Raw genomic sequence first — 18,018 nt, forward strand, 5'->3', positions numbered from 1 at the left:
CCCATGTTTGTTTTTTTTTTGTTGTGTTTTTTTTCTTGTTTTCGTCTTGGGTGTCATTACAAAGACCTATGTGAGACCTCAACCCCTCCTTCTCCTCCATCTCTCTATTCTTCCCCTATTCACGTCGCGGACCAAAAAACCATAAGGGTATTTTTTTTTAAATAGAGATATATGCATCATCTGAAAGCTGAATTAAAAGCCTTTAAATATGGTTTGTTAGGATAGGACAGTATTTGGCCTCGTAGATACTACTATTTGTAAATCTGGGAATCTGAGGGAGCAAAAAAAATCTGAATATTAAGAAATGCCTTTTAAAGTTATCCAAATGAAGTTCTTAGCAATGCATATTTCTGATAAAAATTTACAATAGGAAATATCTTCATAGAACATGATCTTAACTTAATATCCCATTGATTTTTTTGGCATAAAAGAAAAATCGACATTATTTTGACTCTGCAATGTATTTTTGGCTATTGCTACAAATATCCCCGTGCAACTTACAACTGGTTTTGTGGTTCCAGGGTCACATATATTTTTGGAAAACTACACCTAGATATATTTCAAAAATGTATTTCTCACTGGGAAGAAAAAATACATTTCCAATCTTTCAAGTAGCCTACATTTAGTCTAAAATGTAAATGTAGATGGAATAACTTTTAGCAGAGATCAAAAACTAGATTTATAGACTCTCATTAGTACCGTGAATCACTGGTAACACCTGTAACATTGACTTCATTAGTAAGACTGATTCAGTGCACTCAAGCACACTTGTTTTTCTCACAAGGGCAGGCTTTCTGTATTCACTTCATCTGTGGCCTGGTGATTAACACTACTGTTTATTCCCATACCCTGACCTTTTCTTTACATCAGTCCACACACAGAGAAGGAGCCTCCTCTAACTCCCCTTATGTGTGTTCAGGGGGGAAAAGTGTTTTTCTCATGTCGAAAACCAAACCAGCCCCTCTCTCGTCCCTGGCACTACCAGTATGCCCATCTCTTCAGGCTGGGGATGTTCTTCAGATCGAGTCACTGGGCAGAGAGCTGAGAGATATATAATAGCAGGCGCCTTGAGATGCTCAGATTCTTAGTGGGAGTTTAACAACAGGCTGGATTCACTGAAGGATAAACACTGAAGACTGGCACAAAGAGCTGGTGGGAGTGGGGGGGAAGGGAAAGCTGACTGAATGTGTGTAAACAAGAGAAATTGAGAAAGAAAAACAACATATTACAGTTTGGATCACAAGCAATATAATTTATGGTCTGGAAGTTGCCAGACCTAAAACCTTCAGCATACGATCTGATCCACATTGCAGCTGATTTCTCGCCAAGAATCTAGGAGCAAGGAAGTGGTCGCCTGATTGATATAAACGCACTCAACCATTTGTATTGTAAACAAATCTTCCTTTATTTTCCTTATTTTGGGGCGTTTAAATGATTCAGTGCCACCTAATCTTGGCAAACAATTGCAATTTTGCCTTTAGGTCTTTGTACATTTTTGGTTTACTGATTAAAAACAGTGCAACCGTGACACATGCAAACTGATTATTAAATTTTGCAAAGAATACATATGTAATGCAATTGATATGCTTACATTGATTTCTGAATTATAGTTCTGGGATTTTAGGGGAAGGCCATGAAGTCAGATATATATCTTGTAATCATAATATTATTATTATTAAGTTTTCTGAAGAACAAATACTAGTTCAAGCTTTTTTATATTCTTATTTTATTTTATATTATTTTATTTTTATTTTATTTTTATTTTATAGAAATCAAATAAGCAGAATTAAAAAATATATATTTATTATAAATATCTACACAACCTTTGTCCACTAAATCTAAGTTGTTGTTCTTTTGTGTGAAAAAATAAATAAAATAAAAAAAAAATATATATTTTTTTTTATTATTATTATGATGAAGATGTGTAAATTCACATTCAGGGTAAAAAAGAAATATGTTATGACTTTTTACTTTATTGTTACATTACATGATAGCATTTTTTTCTATTATTTTGGGGTTTTAAGTTTAGTTTTTCTTTTTTTGTATAGCAGTCATCCCCCAAACATTTTTTGTCAGCTAGAAACCTTTTCATATTCATTTGAAGTACCCTCTGAAATTTTATATTTATATTTCAGTAGTTTAACAACATACACATATCCACAGTCACTCTGATGTCCATTAATGGTCACATGACATGTCGCGGGTGGTAAATAAAAATATTATTAATATTTTTAGGGAAGTCTTTAATGTTTTTTTTTTTTCATCAACTCTGCAAACCCCTAAGCGTTTTTCAGTCTGCAGTTTGGGTAACCCCATTTTTATAGAAAATTATAGTTTTTAAGAAAGCAGAGGTGTGAAGGGATCATTGGGGATCAAGACATGTCGGATTTAAAGAATGGAGCTTGCCATTTTGCAAAAAGCTCCTTGCCATTTGTGCATGGAGCACCCATCAGAGGCTCAATGATTGATCCATGGGTGGCCCCTATCCGAGGCTGAATTCCACGTCATTTATGACTCGGGCACACTGCTGGAATGAAAAGTGGGTTGAAGGGGTTGGAAATGCATTGTACTGATGTCTGTTTTACTGGTTGGCGGGACATCGCTAAGCCAGTTGAATAGACCATGCAGCACTATAGCAGGATTCATTCAGCCAAATGTGCTTGGCAGCTGAGTTTTTGTCACTGGAACATATGAATTTTGTGGCTCTCTCTCCATTTCTCTGCCTATCTGTCCATTTTTTCCTTCTCCTCTTTTCCCTCCTGAGTTCCTCTGTGTCCCGTCCCTTTTAGGAAATGATTTCGGTGGCCTCTCTGTGCACTCAGAAGCTAATGACACATCCAGGGCTAAATCCAGCCTCACCACCAGTCAGTTCATTCAGACCTCTAATGCGCCATATTACGTGAGACTGTGGCTTTGGGCATGTGCGAGGAGTAATGTACAATCAAAATATTGCTAACCATTGGAGGCACCTGCTAGATACAGCGCTAAAAGAAAGGTATGATGATGGTCCATCTCAGCCCAGCTGGGGAAAAACAAACACTCTGACTCATTTGTAAAGATGGAGCTCGTCATATTGATTTTATGCTCAGTTTTTCCCTTCCTCTTCTGAGGTATTTCATTTAAAGCTCAGTCCTTGTTCTATAAAAGTGCAGCATACATCACACTGAGTCCCCACAGCTGTGAGAAAATAATATTCACTGATTTAGAAAATAAGATAATATTTGCTCATAAGGGTTTTTGAATTGGAATGCTTTTTTCTGCTTTGAACTCTCTAAATATGTGTTGTATAGTCAGGATGCAGCCCTGTCCAGAGGAGGATATTCAGTCTATTTCTGGAGTCACCTGCACATTGCAGTGCTCTCTCTACATCTATTCATTTGCTCTGCGAAAAGTTCATTATTCACAATGCTGGTAAATTAACAAATATGAATGAATTCTTTTCCTTTAAAAAGCAGTTAATTCATAACTATTATTCAGCATTAAAAAGATCATTCCAGCCCAAGATGGTCTTAGCTTCCCTGCAGTGAAACAACAGTTTGCTTTACTGGTCTAGTTTGATGGTTTTAGATAGGATTTAGTACCTGATGGGTATTTTGAGAACATCAGGTGGTAGACCAGATAAAGAGTCAATGACAAAGAAGAATGTCCATGATTAAAAATGTAAAAATCAAAAAGACTTGGGAAGGGGACCCAAAAAAAAAGCTTTAATAAAAAATTAGAGAAGGATTTAAATTTCTAAAAATGTCATATCCATCAATACCATCAAGTAACACCATATGACACAATATTTTCTAAAAACAAACAAATTAAAAAAAAAAAAAACACATTTTCTTACATTTCATAAATATATTTTTCTTAAAGACATTTGTGACTGAAAATCGATTGATTCAGGATACTTGTTTAATGAATGTAAAAAAATGAATTAATCATTCAGTCACAAATCATTGTGAAAAAGAAATCATTCATATACATACAATATCACCTGATCTTCCTTGCTTTGTAATAAAAACCGTAAAAATGATTTAAAACTTACTGACAGTCATGAACTTTCTTTTTTCTTTTTCTTTTTCTTTTTTAATCCACCACATGGCTTTATTGATCACAGTATATGACTTTGGTTTTGTGGCTATCGGTTTTTGTTGTTTTTTTTTTTCCAAATATTAATAAGCAATGAACCATATTTTGCCATACTTTGATAAAAAAAATGAACTTAATCTGTTTTAGTTTTAACACTGGAGTTGCCACAAAACCAGGCATTAATAAATACATAAATACATACATACACACATATCTGATATATCTGATAAAATGGCAAACTGCTTAATATGGTTTTCTTTTTCAGGAATTCCAATGCTTTTTTGAATTATAGATTATATCAGTGACTTTTTTGACTTTATGAGGGTAGAAACCATCAGAAGCTGGTTGTGACTGGATTTTCCAGTGGAGTAACACACGACTTTTGCTGGTGGCATCAGAAGGAATAGTGTCACTACCCTCATTCAAGTCTTGGCACAGCATTAGTAGCTCCTCTGTTTGGAGTCACAGCCATGGAGCTGAACAGTTAAGGGTGGAGACCATGCCAGAACCTTCTGAGCTGTTGACAAGGCAGCCTTTCATCTTGCTCACTTGTATCTTATGATCGGCATCAATCACAGGCTGGCTGCTCTGGAGGCAGGTTGGGTCAGCGCCACCGGTAGTTTGGTGTTGGATTTCTGTTGACGGATGCCAGTAGTTTGGCCTCAGAGCTGCACACTGGATATACATCACAGCATATGCAGCGCTGGCTGTTAGCCCTAACCTGCCTGCAGTCATGAGCCTTTTGCACATTAGTTCTGGGGTTATTTGAGGCAACTCCTCACACGGAACAAAGCATTACTGCTCCCCTCAACACTCCTAATACACTGATCGGTCCAGAATGAAGAATAGAATGTGTTTAACTTGTAAGTAAATTGAGAAATTTCAAGGAACCCTGTATGGGTGAGGAAATGAACAATTGTTCAATAATGAATGGGGAGGATTTGTGATGTTCAGAATGGAAAAGTCATTTCTGCTTATGCCATTTTTTGTTTATCTTTATATGTTGCAAAATAGAGCTTGAACCATCGATTTTATTATAATTATTATTTCGTATTATATCAATTCATATTATTATTATTTAATTATTATTATTATTTAACAGATGGTAAGTGAAAGGAGGTACCCAGTCTTCACTTGTATATGTTGATCAGGTTGTTGAAACTCTAACAGAAAAACGTGGGTATGTCTGAATACAACCATTATTTGAGTTATTTTCTAGCAAAAGCGCACTGAATAAACATAAAAATAATTTTAAGTAAATAAAGTTTAAATAATGCTTCTGAATGAGAATCACTGAGCAGAGTATAGCCTATTTACAGACCAAATGATTTGTAGCTATTGGTAAAATACTCTTTCCCTATGAAAGAATTTGTTTGTTTGTTTATTTATGTTGTATTTATTTAAATTTGGTAACAGTTCTGAATGGTTGATGCTTTTACCAGTACATATTTTTGACAAAATTAAGAAAATATTTAGCAGTATTAAGTTAACAGATATGAAAGAAAATATTACAGTTTTTTTTTTTTTTTTTTTTTTTTGGTCATTTGGTGTGACCAAATCTAAATGATAGCATAATTCATCCTAAAACTGAAACCCTTTTACTTGGGTAGCCCTTTACCCATTTTGTTTTTATATATGTATGTATAGTAATTTTCTCTTTTTTGATGTTTATTGCTAGAAAGCACACAGGGTTTTTAATTGTTTTTTAGACATGTATTTTTGTATTCAGACAATTTTTGGTAACGGGATGAAAAATAGTGAATGTATGAATAAAAAGCATGAATGAATGAATGAATGAGCCGAATAACTAAAAAATAAATAAATAAATAAATACTTTTGCCATAAAATAATAATAGTCTGTATAGGGCTGGGCAATTTGGCAAAAAATTAAAATCTCAATTTTTTTTTTTTTTTTTTTTTTTTAAGCGTTTGACCGGTTCTCGATTTTTATTTTTATTTTTATGATTTTTAACTAGTCAACTTAAAAATGTAAATACAACATGATCTTTTTCTTTATTAACCCTCTATTTAAAAATAATTATATTCCAAGTGCACCACACATAAAGTTGTCAACATGATGTTAATGTTAAACAAATCACTTAAAGGGTTACTCCATCCCAAAATGAACATTTTGTCATTAATCACTTACCCCCATGTCGTTCCAAACCCGTAAAAGCTTTGATCATCTTGAACACAAATTTAAGATATTTCGGATGAAAACAGGTAGGCTTGAGACTGTCCATAGACTGCCAAGTAAGTAACAGTGTCAAGGTCCAGGAAAGTATGAATAGTCCATCTGCCATCAGTGGTTCAACCCGCTTAGCTGTTATCAAGCGGCGAGAATACTTTTTGTACACAAAGAAAACAAAAAATAATGACTTTATTCAACAATTCACTCTCCTCTGTGTCTCTCCAAATCAGCTTAGCGCTATTTTTACAAATCTTACTAGACAACAACAGCAGCTTTCAGTCTGTGCAGCCATGATGCAAACATGGGAAATATCAGACATACAGTAGTTACAAGTTTTTTATTCACTTGCGCGGCTTTTCCATAATTTTTTCTATGTAAACATGGACCTATTTGACTGTTTGCACTTCCACATCAATTCTTGAGACATGTGATCCGGATCATTCTTTTTTCTCTTACTGTTATCAATGGCATATTAAGGATTCCTTGATTTAAAAAAAAAAATACAATCGTCGCGAAAAACCTTAAATTCTAATTACTCGATAAAATTGGAAAAATACCGCCTAGCCCCTAAGTCTGTATATTTTAACATTTTTTTTTTTTTTTCTAATTTATATTATTTTTAATCATTAACATGCTGCAGTTCCAAGGAGTCTAAGTGTATCTTTCTAGACTTAATCAAGTGAAATTACACAATGACAAATGCAAAGGATATTGTCACTAAGGTTGTGCCTCCCCTCACATTAACGCTTTGAAAGGCATTTGACTCAAGAAAACATACAGAGACAAGTGCAGCTGAGAGGCACTGATGTGTGGAACTTCAGCATTCACACCCTAAAAGAACATATGAAGTAATAATGTCACGGTCCATGAAAGAAAAACATGAAGACTGAAGCGCTGTCTTAGAGTGGAAAAAAGCTCCACAGTGGGCCCACGTGTTTCATTGGCGTGTTCTTTCAGCACAAAGGACAAAGACCTCCTTATGAGACCTGCTGGTTTTCCTGTGGGATGAGGTATGTTTGATGGTTGAGGTAGTGGGAGTTTCTCTGAGCACAAGACTTTGGTTACTTTGAGTTCTCTTTATGCAAGTCCTGTGGTCTGGCGTGTGTAATGGACACTGTCAGGCTGCCCTCTCAGGACTTCAGAGTGCTGTTTCATACTCTGCAATTTATAAATTGTAGATTTTGGTACTGGCAATGGTGAAGGAATGACTTGCTCTTATTTAGGTGTTCATTTATTTTATATTTTGGCTAATTTTTTAAAGCTTGTATATTACTGAATTGTACTCCCATCTCTGTTGATTTAAAGGGATACTCCACGTAGATTATTTTCTTTCTGTATCATCCGCTTCTACAAGGATGCGTTGTTTTATTTCATATCAAAGCTAAATACACATAGAAACAGTGCATCCTTTTGTGGCACGGATGATACAGCGAGCATGTACAACATACGGTGATATGGAGAGACACACAGAGGAGACCGGGCTGACAAGGGAATTATTGAATAAAGTCATTATTTTAGTTTTCTTCACTTACAAAAAGTGTTTCCGCCGCTTCATATAACCCAGATTCCACGTTCTGATGGCAGATGGAGTATTCTTGACGCCGACTTTCATACCTTTCCTGGACTCCTGACACTGTGTACTTACTTGAATAGTCTATGGGACAGTCACAGGCCTCCCAGTTTTCATCCAAAATATCTTAAATTGTGTTCTGAAGACTAAGTGATTAATGACAAAATTTTCATTTTGGGGTGGAGTATCCCTTTAACTGTTTAAATCAGTCATTTAGAATTACACAGATTTTTTAAAAAGTAAGTTTACAAACCAAAAGCTTTAACTTACAACAAATAAAGAACCCTTTGAGATGCACACGCACTTGTTGTTTCCCTAAAAACCCACAATTTTGAATGCAGCACATGAGCCCAGGTTACTTGCATGTCTGGAGACTGAGAGACAGGCAATGAAATAAAATAGGAATGCAGTCAGTGTGAGAATGCTGGTATTATCGTGTTATGTTTGATGCCAGTCGATGGCTGACAGATCGGGCTGAGTGCGGAGGTCTCCTGCAATCTTCTCTCAAGATCCCCTGTGGATCTCTGTGCTGAAGACCATCCTGCTCCCTCTCTGCCTCACAATACTGTGGGCTACACTCTTTCTTTCTTCTAAGCCATTGATTCCTCTACCAGCACTCACAGTAGTATGTGCCCTGTGTTGAAAGCCAACCCAAACCCAAATGTTGATAGTTTATTGATAAGGCAAAGAAAAAATGAATTAAGGTAGAAATCAGTCATTTTCTAAATTTTCTTACCCAAATTGTGGTGTTGGACTACATCCATCAAGCGCAGCCATTGAACTGGTATTTCTGTACCAAGTCGGTACTAAAAACCCTAAAATGTGCCATTACTGCACCAGCTTTTTTGGCACCGGTGGTACCGAAAATTCGGTCGACTGCGGTTCTTTGTGCGCCAATCCGACAGCCAGTTGATGTGCCTTCTCTTCATAAAAAGCACTGGAGATGAGGCAACCTCAAAAGAAGGGTAGAAACACACCAAACTAACAAAACACTTTTAAAGGCAGACACCCAGATTAAATTAAAGAGTTCAAGTAGTAGTGAGTTTCACAGTAGCTTCCCACACATTCGAAATATCAAACTGACCGCGAACAAACAGATTTTGACCTCAAGTAACAAAAACATTGCACTAACGTCAAAGCCCAAACCCGGTGTTTTTGAGAGTCATCGTATTTCTGGAAGAAAACCGACTGTCTTCAGAAAAATTATGGATGTCATTTCTTTTCATTTAATCTTGCCTGTAATGCCTGAGCAAGGTTTGTGAGCCGCAGGCTCACAGCCGCTACCGGGAAACCTCTCTCTCTTGCACTCTACAAGCACCTCCTGCTGCGGAGAATGAATTTGTGTGTGCCACTGTGGGAAACACCCGCTTTTGTTATGAATACTATGGAAATATTTTAATTTGAATGTCGGATTGAAATCAACGGCTGTTATTAGAGTGAAGTTAATCGTTAGCATAACCGCTGCTAACACTCAATATAATGAACATTAGAATTAAGTTCCTTTTATTAACTATTTAATGCTCCTATAACTTTTATTAGGGAGAAAAAAACAGGAGGACATGATATTTACTATTTTTTACACACCTGAGGCTTTTTTAATGAATTGTGAATCTAAAATATATGTGTTAGAGAATGTACAAATGGTTAACATTGTTTGTGCTTCATATCAGTCAGAAAAAGCAGTCTCTGGGCTTTTTTCATTTTTTAGCTAACTTAGCTTTTTCAGTTATTCTTGGTTTTAAAATTCAAAAAATCCCTTTTAAATTGAATATGCACACAGCTTCACCAACAGTATAGTAAAAAAAATTTAATTAGCATGTTTTTGTGTTTGTTTATAAAATCAAATTGGTAACCGAACCGTGGCTTTCACTGGTATTGAAATTCTTAATACTGAGATACTTTGCAACCGGACAACACTAGTCTTTTGTATTCGCACAACTTTTTGGTAACGGTACAAAACACCAAATAAGTACATTAATTCAGATATGTCTTTTCTATTCAGACAACTTTTGGTAACAAAGATAAAAAAAACGGTAAATGCATAACAACATTCAGTGATGTCTTTTGTATTTAGATAACAGGTAGCAGGGTTGAAATTAATAATACACATAATATAATTACCTTGATATTCTAATGTGAACTAACAATATTTCCCTATGTTATAACTACCTCTTAGGGAAGAATCCCCTTTATCCCAAAGCAGTCAGACAGTACAATTAGTATCGCTGAACAATCCTCCTGAAGCACCCTGGGGATTAAGTGCCTTGCGGACCTCCAGGGCACAATGGTGAACCCATTTCTCCATTTTTTGCCCTCGTGGGGACTTCAAACCAGAGACCTTTTGATTACCAAGTCTGACCTTTACAGCTAAACCACACAACCACAATGTTGAGGCTGCTTTTTCTGTTAGAAGGCACCCCTTTGCAATATAGATCCAGGACCACTAATATACTGCAGTTATTGGAAAGTATGCGCTGGGAAGGTAGAGTATGCATTTAACTTTCTGCATGGAGCTTTCGTGACAATTTTACTCTTTGTCACACAGCAAGGGCCGCATGGAAGTGCTTGGATGGATAGCAGCCGTAGCCGGATCTTCAATTCTCTACGAGTGAGAATAGCCGCCGGTGTAGTACAGCTGCATGGCAGACACCACCAATGGGATCACCAATTGAGGCTCAGACTGAGCTCACGCTGAAAGGTTTAAGAGATTAAACCTCACTGCCTTTATAAAGGAGACTAGGTCAAGTGATTGTCACGCCACACTGATAAAGCTCTGTCACTCTAGTACTGTTACAGAGGAAGTAAGTTGCGTTTTCTAGGTGACATTAAAGGGTGTAATTCACGATTGCACGCTGTATGATTACACCTTCAGATACAGTATAAGGATATTGGGTAATCTGTAATCGCTCAAGGAGCTGTAGCTTTTGGGCTGGAGGGTAGTGCTGTGAGATGTGCATTGTGTGATGACAACGAAGGGACGCCGAGGATTGTTCAGGTGACAGGTGTGAAATCAGAAGAGAATAATGATGCGATCTGGGATGTTGCTTTCATGCAGATATTGTGGAGCGTAATGAGCTTGGGCAATCTGTCGCCATCCGCTGGAATTGGATACCTTAAACTGTGGATCGAGATGAAAAGATGAAAAATTACTGGAGGGCACCCAGCACCCGATAGTTTTGCGGGCCCCTTTGCTTTCCCTTTGTGGGTGGGAGAGGTGATTGGGTGAGAGGCTGTGAGCCGAATAGTACAAGTAAATACAGCAGCTCTCACAACGGAGGTGCAATGCCAAATCATGGGCGTTTCGTCATGTGTAGTATGAATAGAGATGCTCGGGGGTTCAGAAATGAGTTTGTCAATTTTATGGTATGATGTTGATGTCACAGAAAAATAAATTTCAGTGGTCCCTTTGCCCGATTTAAGTGAAACTGTATGAATGTGCACTGAGTAGATATAAAATATATTCTTACAAAAGACCTGTACTGGAGACAGAATGCCAGTAATAATAAAAGGCACTTACTGTAAGTGTGTTAACAAGTGAGTACACTAATCAAATCAATTGTAAGTCATTTGTTTTAAAACATCGGGCAGTAGCATTTAATTTAGTTCACGTTACCTGTATTATTGATGTGTTCTGACTAGGAATGATAAAAAATAGCTGATTATTACACCGTTTAGTAATTTATTTGCATAGTTATGTTGTTTAAAAAAGAATTACAAAAGAGAATATTGAAATTGATTAAATGTTAAGTTTCAAGTATTATTTCCAGATTACCATAAATGCTTGTCCAGTACACAGACAACTTTACACTTTAATCATATTTCAAAGGCAAGAAAAGTTAATTATGAATAATAAACATATAAGAGATTCTAATTAGGTTCTAATTAAATTGAGTCAAAATCATTTTTAACTTCCAACTTATTGCATTAAATATCAATGTAACGCCTTAAACATTTCATGTTTGTTTCAGTTAAACAATGAAGTAGTATTATGCAAAAACATTCAGTTCCACGCTTAAGTATATTCTTCGAAAGTATATTATTCCATATGTTCCCTTTTTTTCGATTAAAATATGGATAAAGTTTAACTTCTCTTCCAACAAAAGGACACATAAAAAGCAAAATACACACTGTTTTAAAAATAATACCCACAAGACTTCAACATAATGCATGCTGGCATGAAAATAGTGTGATTGAATTGCTGAATAACTTATGTAATATTTATAACTATACTACACTCACAGGAAATACATTGGAAAATAATACCCACAAGGAAGTATACTTTGCCAACAGAACAGTAGTCCACAACAGCTTCCTAAAAATGGCTTCACAGGCTCGAATAGTAATAGGTTTTGCTGAATAAGCCATGCTGAATAATCATTTACTTTCTACCAAAATACTGAGATTGCTCATATGTTCTGGCAATGTAATCTCCCTTTGGAACCTCTTGTTTACTCCTGTTTTGCAAGGTTGTGGGACTTTTGTTAACTAATACCAAAATTCGTTTTGTGTGCTGATAACAACCTAACTGCGTATTAATTAGAGCTGAGAGCGGTCGTATTGCATCCCAAAACAATCATGTGTTCCTCGTTTCAAGCGTGAAAATAACAACAATGACCCTTCATCATGTTCCTTTGAGAGTTGCTCCGTTGGTTTAAATGTCAACCAGTGGGCGCAGAAGCAGTTATAGAAGACATTCGGCTGTGGTACATTACTAGTCACATGCAGCGATTGTGTGCTAGTGTGGCAGGTCAGATTGACATCTGGGAATCTTCTAGGACTAGTCTCTGTGTTCTTGTATATCCTGTAGGTTAGAACACCTGAAACTTTTTCCTTAGTTATTAAACTTGATAAAGCTGTATTTCTGTGATGCTACGCAAAACATCAGGGAGTAGCTTGTAGGTCTCTGCTGTTGCTTAGCCTACTCTGAAAATGCAGGGTAGACTGAATAGAAACAACCAGTGTGTGTTGAGCTTCTGACATTAATATAGCTGGGAAAAACGCGTGCGAGACATGCTCCTCTGAATGCAATCGAGGTCGTGATTGGATAAGAGCTGTGTGGCTCATTTTGAGTGATGTTTACTTCACTACACAATAAGCTCCCGCGATAGAATGTATAGGAGTGTAAACTATAGAAGCTTGTTTCCACAACAGAAGTAAAAAGGGTGTTTTTAGATATTTTTAGCTCAGCACTTCTGTCCCTTTTGAACGTATTATATCATCTTCCAGTCACTTGTTATAGATCCAGACCGGTCTGCTGATCATAAAACCGATGTCCTGCTCGTAACATATTTCCATACTAGGAAGTTTATCCAGACTATGTGACTGCAAAAAATAGGTGTGAATGTGTTCGCCATTTTGAGCCTTTAATATGACCAAGTCTGATGCTTCTTGTGGGTGGCTGATGTAACAAAAATGCCAAAAGTCGTGTGCAACCAACAAGCAGCCACAGCCTGTGTCTGTACATTCTGACATGACTTGAGGCCTGTGCAACATTTTACAGTCAGGGGCCCGCGATAATGAGTGCTCCTGCCCTGGGTAATGTGCTGCTGGGTTTATGTGTGTGAGAGTATACCTGAGTGATTGAAACACAAACCATCTGTCCAGTGTGGAGCTGGCTTGGTGAGCAGGAACCCAGCAGTGTGTGACAAGTGTTTTTAAGCCGGTGTGTGTGCAGGCCTCAGCAACACTGCAGCGAGCACAGTACCTAACAGCCATTCATCAACCTAACCTCTGTCCAGTTTGGCCTGATGCCGCAAACTGAATGCTTAGAGATATAAGTTCCAAGATATTGTATGGAAAACATCCAGGTGAGCTGACGATTAGTGTAGCTGTCAGACTTCTAATCTAGCTATAGCGTTTAATGTAGCCATTCTGCTTTAGCTGGTTTCCTACTAAGAAATCTGTTCACAGTCTTATACTTTATTCTGTAATGCACAATCTGTAGTCTCTATATTTGCTATTTTTACCCTTTGCTAATTTTGCTCATATTTATACATTTAGATTTTCGATCTAAATGTATAGATTCCACACATAGAAATTTATATATAATATATGTAATATATACCGTATATATGTGTGCACGTATAATATATTATAATATAACTAGGGCTGTCACGATTATGAAATTTGGCTTATGATTAATTGTCTAAAAATAGTCATGGTTATTGTGATTATTTCTTTCTTTCTCCTTCATGTTTTTAAGGGCTTTTGGGGCGATTCATTGCCGCATGAGCATGATTAATTGTCTGATTTTATGTCTGAAACAAACTTGGTTAGAAGTCAAATAGATCGTCGATTTCAAGCGATGATTGTAATTTAGCTGCGACAGGCCTTAAATATAACATAAGAATTACATATCTTCATTTATATAATGTCACATGTCTAAAATCTTTTCTTTGGCTTTTGTACAGTTTATTTGTAATAATTGGCAATTTTTCTTTCAATTAAATGTTATTAAACAATGTTATTTTACTAATATTAATTTGCGTGCGATAGATTGATATGCATCTATCCATTTTTATACTGTAGTAATGTGCTGATGCTTGCTGTAAGCACCGTTTATTGGTATTAGTACTCATTGTTTCTTTTAAGAGAATTAAATAACAGGTTTTTAAGAGAAAAATTAAGTTTAAATATGATTTTATATATATATTAAATCATTCATTAAATTATTCTATTCAATTATTCAAAATATTTTTGTGTTGGTTTTAGGAACATTTTTAAGAGAAAAATTAAGTTTAAATATTTACATTTAAATATTTTGCTCTCTGTGTGGAGCTGGGTTGTTTATTTATTTTTGCCATTATGTCATCTTATCTAGATACAATACACATAGAACCAACTTATTTTCTGTTTTTAAATCCAAAAAAAGTTACTGTAAATCACAGTACAATGGTGAGCGAACAATCTGTTGTCTCATGAACACTTTTAATTTAATTAAATGTTAAATATCAGAGCCTTCAAAATCAGTACTACTGAATTTATGCAAGGGTGAGGCCACAGTGTCTTACATCATATGCAGAGTGATGAGTAATGGTGTTGTCGAAATGTGCAATCGGTATTAAAAATATAAATCAAACTGGGTCTGTTTGGTTATGTGGTAGAGATTCAGGCACAGCGCAGAGCAACAATCCAATTACATCCCAACAGACAGGCCTGAATCATTCTGGTGCACACTACCTTGTTATTGAGATGATCTATGTCCTGTTTATCTTCTCCAAGATCAAATAACCTCATTTGCTAATGGGAAGCCTTTGGAGGTTATGCATTTTCCTCTGGCTATTAGGAAGAACATATTTTAGCCACATCCTGGTGTTTAGGGTATTTTTAGAGGTTGGGAAATGTCAAAAGCAGCATTTTCTTTTCCTAATCAAATCACATTGTTTTTGCATTTTAAATCATAGTGGCATTAAAGCCTACAGACCTTTTGAAGCATTATTTGGCTCTGGAAGGAAACAAATGTTTGGTTTCTCATGCTCATAATGATTTTGTTTTAATGCTTTTCTTCTCAGCTTCCCCGCAGAGTTCCTGAAGAAGCCAGCTAGCATATATGCTCATGAAGCCACAGACTCATCTTCTCGAGTGTGAGGTCAAACCGACTTACACCCGCTCCCCACCATCAAATGGGTGAAGAACGGAGATGCGTGTTATGTCCCAGCGAGCTATTTCAAGATCATTGTAAGTTTGCCAGCTAGTACTCTACATGAGTGAGGAAATGCTGTTGACCTTTCTACAGTGCATCTACAGATAAATACAGTATTTCTTCTACGATGACAGTGATGATGTTCTGTGTATGTCCCCTCTCTTACAGAAGGCTATGCAGGAACTTGCAGGTTGCTGGGGCTGGTCATCAGCAGTCAGATGAAAGGTTTCTATCAGTGTTTAGCTGAGAATGACGCTGGCAATGTCCAGGCAGGTGCTCAGCTCATCATATTGGATCAAGGTACGTTTAGGAATGAATATTTTCTGAAACTCTTGTCGGCATGTTTGCTTGCATTAAACTTTGTGGAAAACTTTCTCTTTGTTAAACCCTGCTGGAAAATCCAGGTGATAGCTGGTTTAAATTGTTTCCAGCTACTCCAAGCTTGATAATAAATGATCAGTAGCTGGCCAGTAGACTTGGTATATTCGTTAGGAATAAAGCTGCTGAGGCCCAAGGTTGCCTGGTAGAATCCTTCTTAGGTTATAGCTGTCAGAACCTGGGTTCTGGACCTTAGGGTTCCAGAACACTTTGATGTTTCGACCACCTGGTTCCTACAGGAAGCATTTATATGGTGACCCTGGATCACAAAACGCCGTCTCTAAAGTCACTGGGGTATATTTTGTAGCAATAGCCAAAAATACAATGTATGGGCCAAAAATTATTGATGTTTTATTTTATTGCCAAAAAACATTATGCGATATTAAGTAAGATTATGTTCCATGAAGATATTTAGTTCAATTTTCCTACTGAAACCACCTCTGTGGTCCGCATATTTGATTTTTTGTGGCACCCTCAGATTCCAGACCTCGTTTCTAAAGTTTGGAGCTGTATCTCGACCAAGTCTAGTGTTTGTCCTATATTTATTCGAAGCTACTATTTATGCAGCCCTTTCAGATGATGCTGTAAATCTCAGTTTTGGGGGAAAAAATTGACCTTTATCACTGATGTTTATGTGGTACCAGCGTCACATATTAGTTTTGATTTAGCCTCACTCTTAAATAATGGCTTTATCGGAACGCGGTGGTCCAATGCGTTACCATGCGCAAAGTGCACGGGTCAGCAAGAATATCGATGTACAGCGCCCTGTACAATATCAAGCTCGCTCCAAGTCCGGTGTACAACGCCTGTAGCGTGGCCGGAGCGCTATTTTAATGTACATGCTTCATAAGCACGATTCTAACAAACATCTTAGAAATCGGTACCTAGGGGAGGATTTAGTCGTACGCGTTAGATGAGGCGGAACGTTTTTGTAATAGAATTAACATTGAAGGGTATAAGTAGTTTAGAAGGCATCGAGTACAGATCCGGGGTGGATGCAGGCAGGTGATGCCAGCTGCGCAGCTCGCTTCCTCTCTGGCGGTGCCACCTGTCCTGAAGCAGTGTATGGTGTGTGCTCACGTGGCATATGTGCGCCTGGACTAGAGTTTAATGTTAAATTGTGTGGTTGAAATGGAGTTCTAGACGGTTGCTTGGATATACTTACTGATCAGGGGTGCGTTTCCCAAACATACCTTCATTTGACTGAAAATGCAAATCACATTTCGAAACCTTTATATAATGTGTTTTTTTCTGGATTTTGGGGGGGTTTTCTGTCTCTATACTTTAAAGGCCATACTCAACCCCCAAAAGAAAATGACTTGTCATGTAATCACGTACCCCCATGTCGTTCCAAACCCGTACAAAGCTTGTTTGTCTTTGGAACACAATTTAAAATATTTTGGATGAAATCCGGGAGGCATGTGACTGTCCCATAGACTGAAAAGGTATGAAAGTCGTCGTCAAGAATACTCCATCTGCCATCAGACGTTTGCATCTGAGGGTTATATGAAGCGCCGGGAAACACCTTTTGTAAGCAAAGAAAACAAAAAATAACGACATCATTCATATAAATCCTTTGTCAACACACTCTCCCATCACTTCATATAACCCACGATTGCAGGTCTGCATGGCAGATTGACTTTCATACTCTTTTTTGACCTTGACGCAGTCAATGGGAAAAAAGGGACAAAACCCCCCCCAGTCACAGGCCTCCCGGTGTTTCATCCAAAATATCTTAAATTGGTGTTCCCGAAAGACGAACAAGCTTTTACCGGCTTAGGTGTTTGGAACGACATGGGGGTAAGTGATTAATGACAAAATTTTCATTTTGGGGTGAGTACCCTTTAAAATAAACCTCAGCATAAAAATTACAGACACTTCATTTCTTTGTAAGTGGACTAACTAAAAAAATCAGCAGGGGATCAAATAAATATTTTCTCCACTGTATGACTGTGAAGGGCAAGCAAACCAAAGCTAACACTCTAGGGCTGAGTGACGAGATTGCCTTGGCAAGCAACTCTAAAAATGAAATCCACCCTATTACGGGACTCCTGAGTCTTGAATGAAGACTAATTCCCTCTGAGTTGGAATTCAGAGGGGGTGTCACTATGTTCCTGTGATACTTATATCTTTCTGAGATGAAGCCAGCGTCTCTTTGAA

At 37.1% G+C, this 18,018-nt stretch overlaps 1 pseudogene; it reads left to right on the plus strand.

The window, feature by feature from the left end:
* LOC109047154 overlaps positions 1-18,018 on the plus strand; it is a 159,263-nt pseudogene that overhangs the window by 90,877 nt on the left and 50,368 nt on the right.

Source organism: Cyprinus carpio, chromosome B7, assembly GCF_018340385.1.
Source record: "Cyprinus carpio isolate SPL01 chromosome B7, ASM1834038v1, whole genome shotgun sequence".
NCBI lineage: Eukaryota > Metazoa > Chordata > Actinopteri > Cypriniformes > Cyprinidae > Cyprinus > Cyprinus carpio.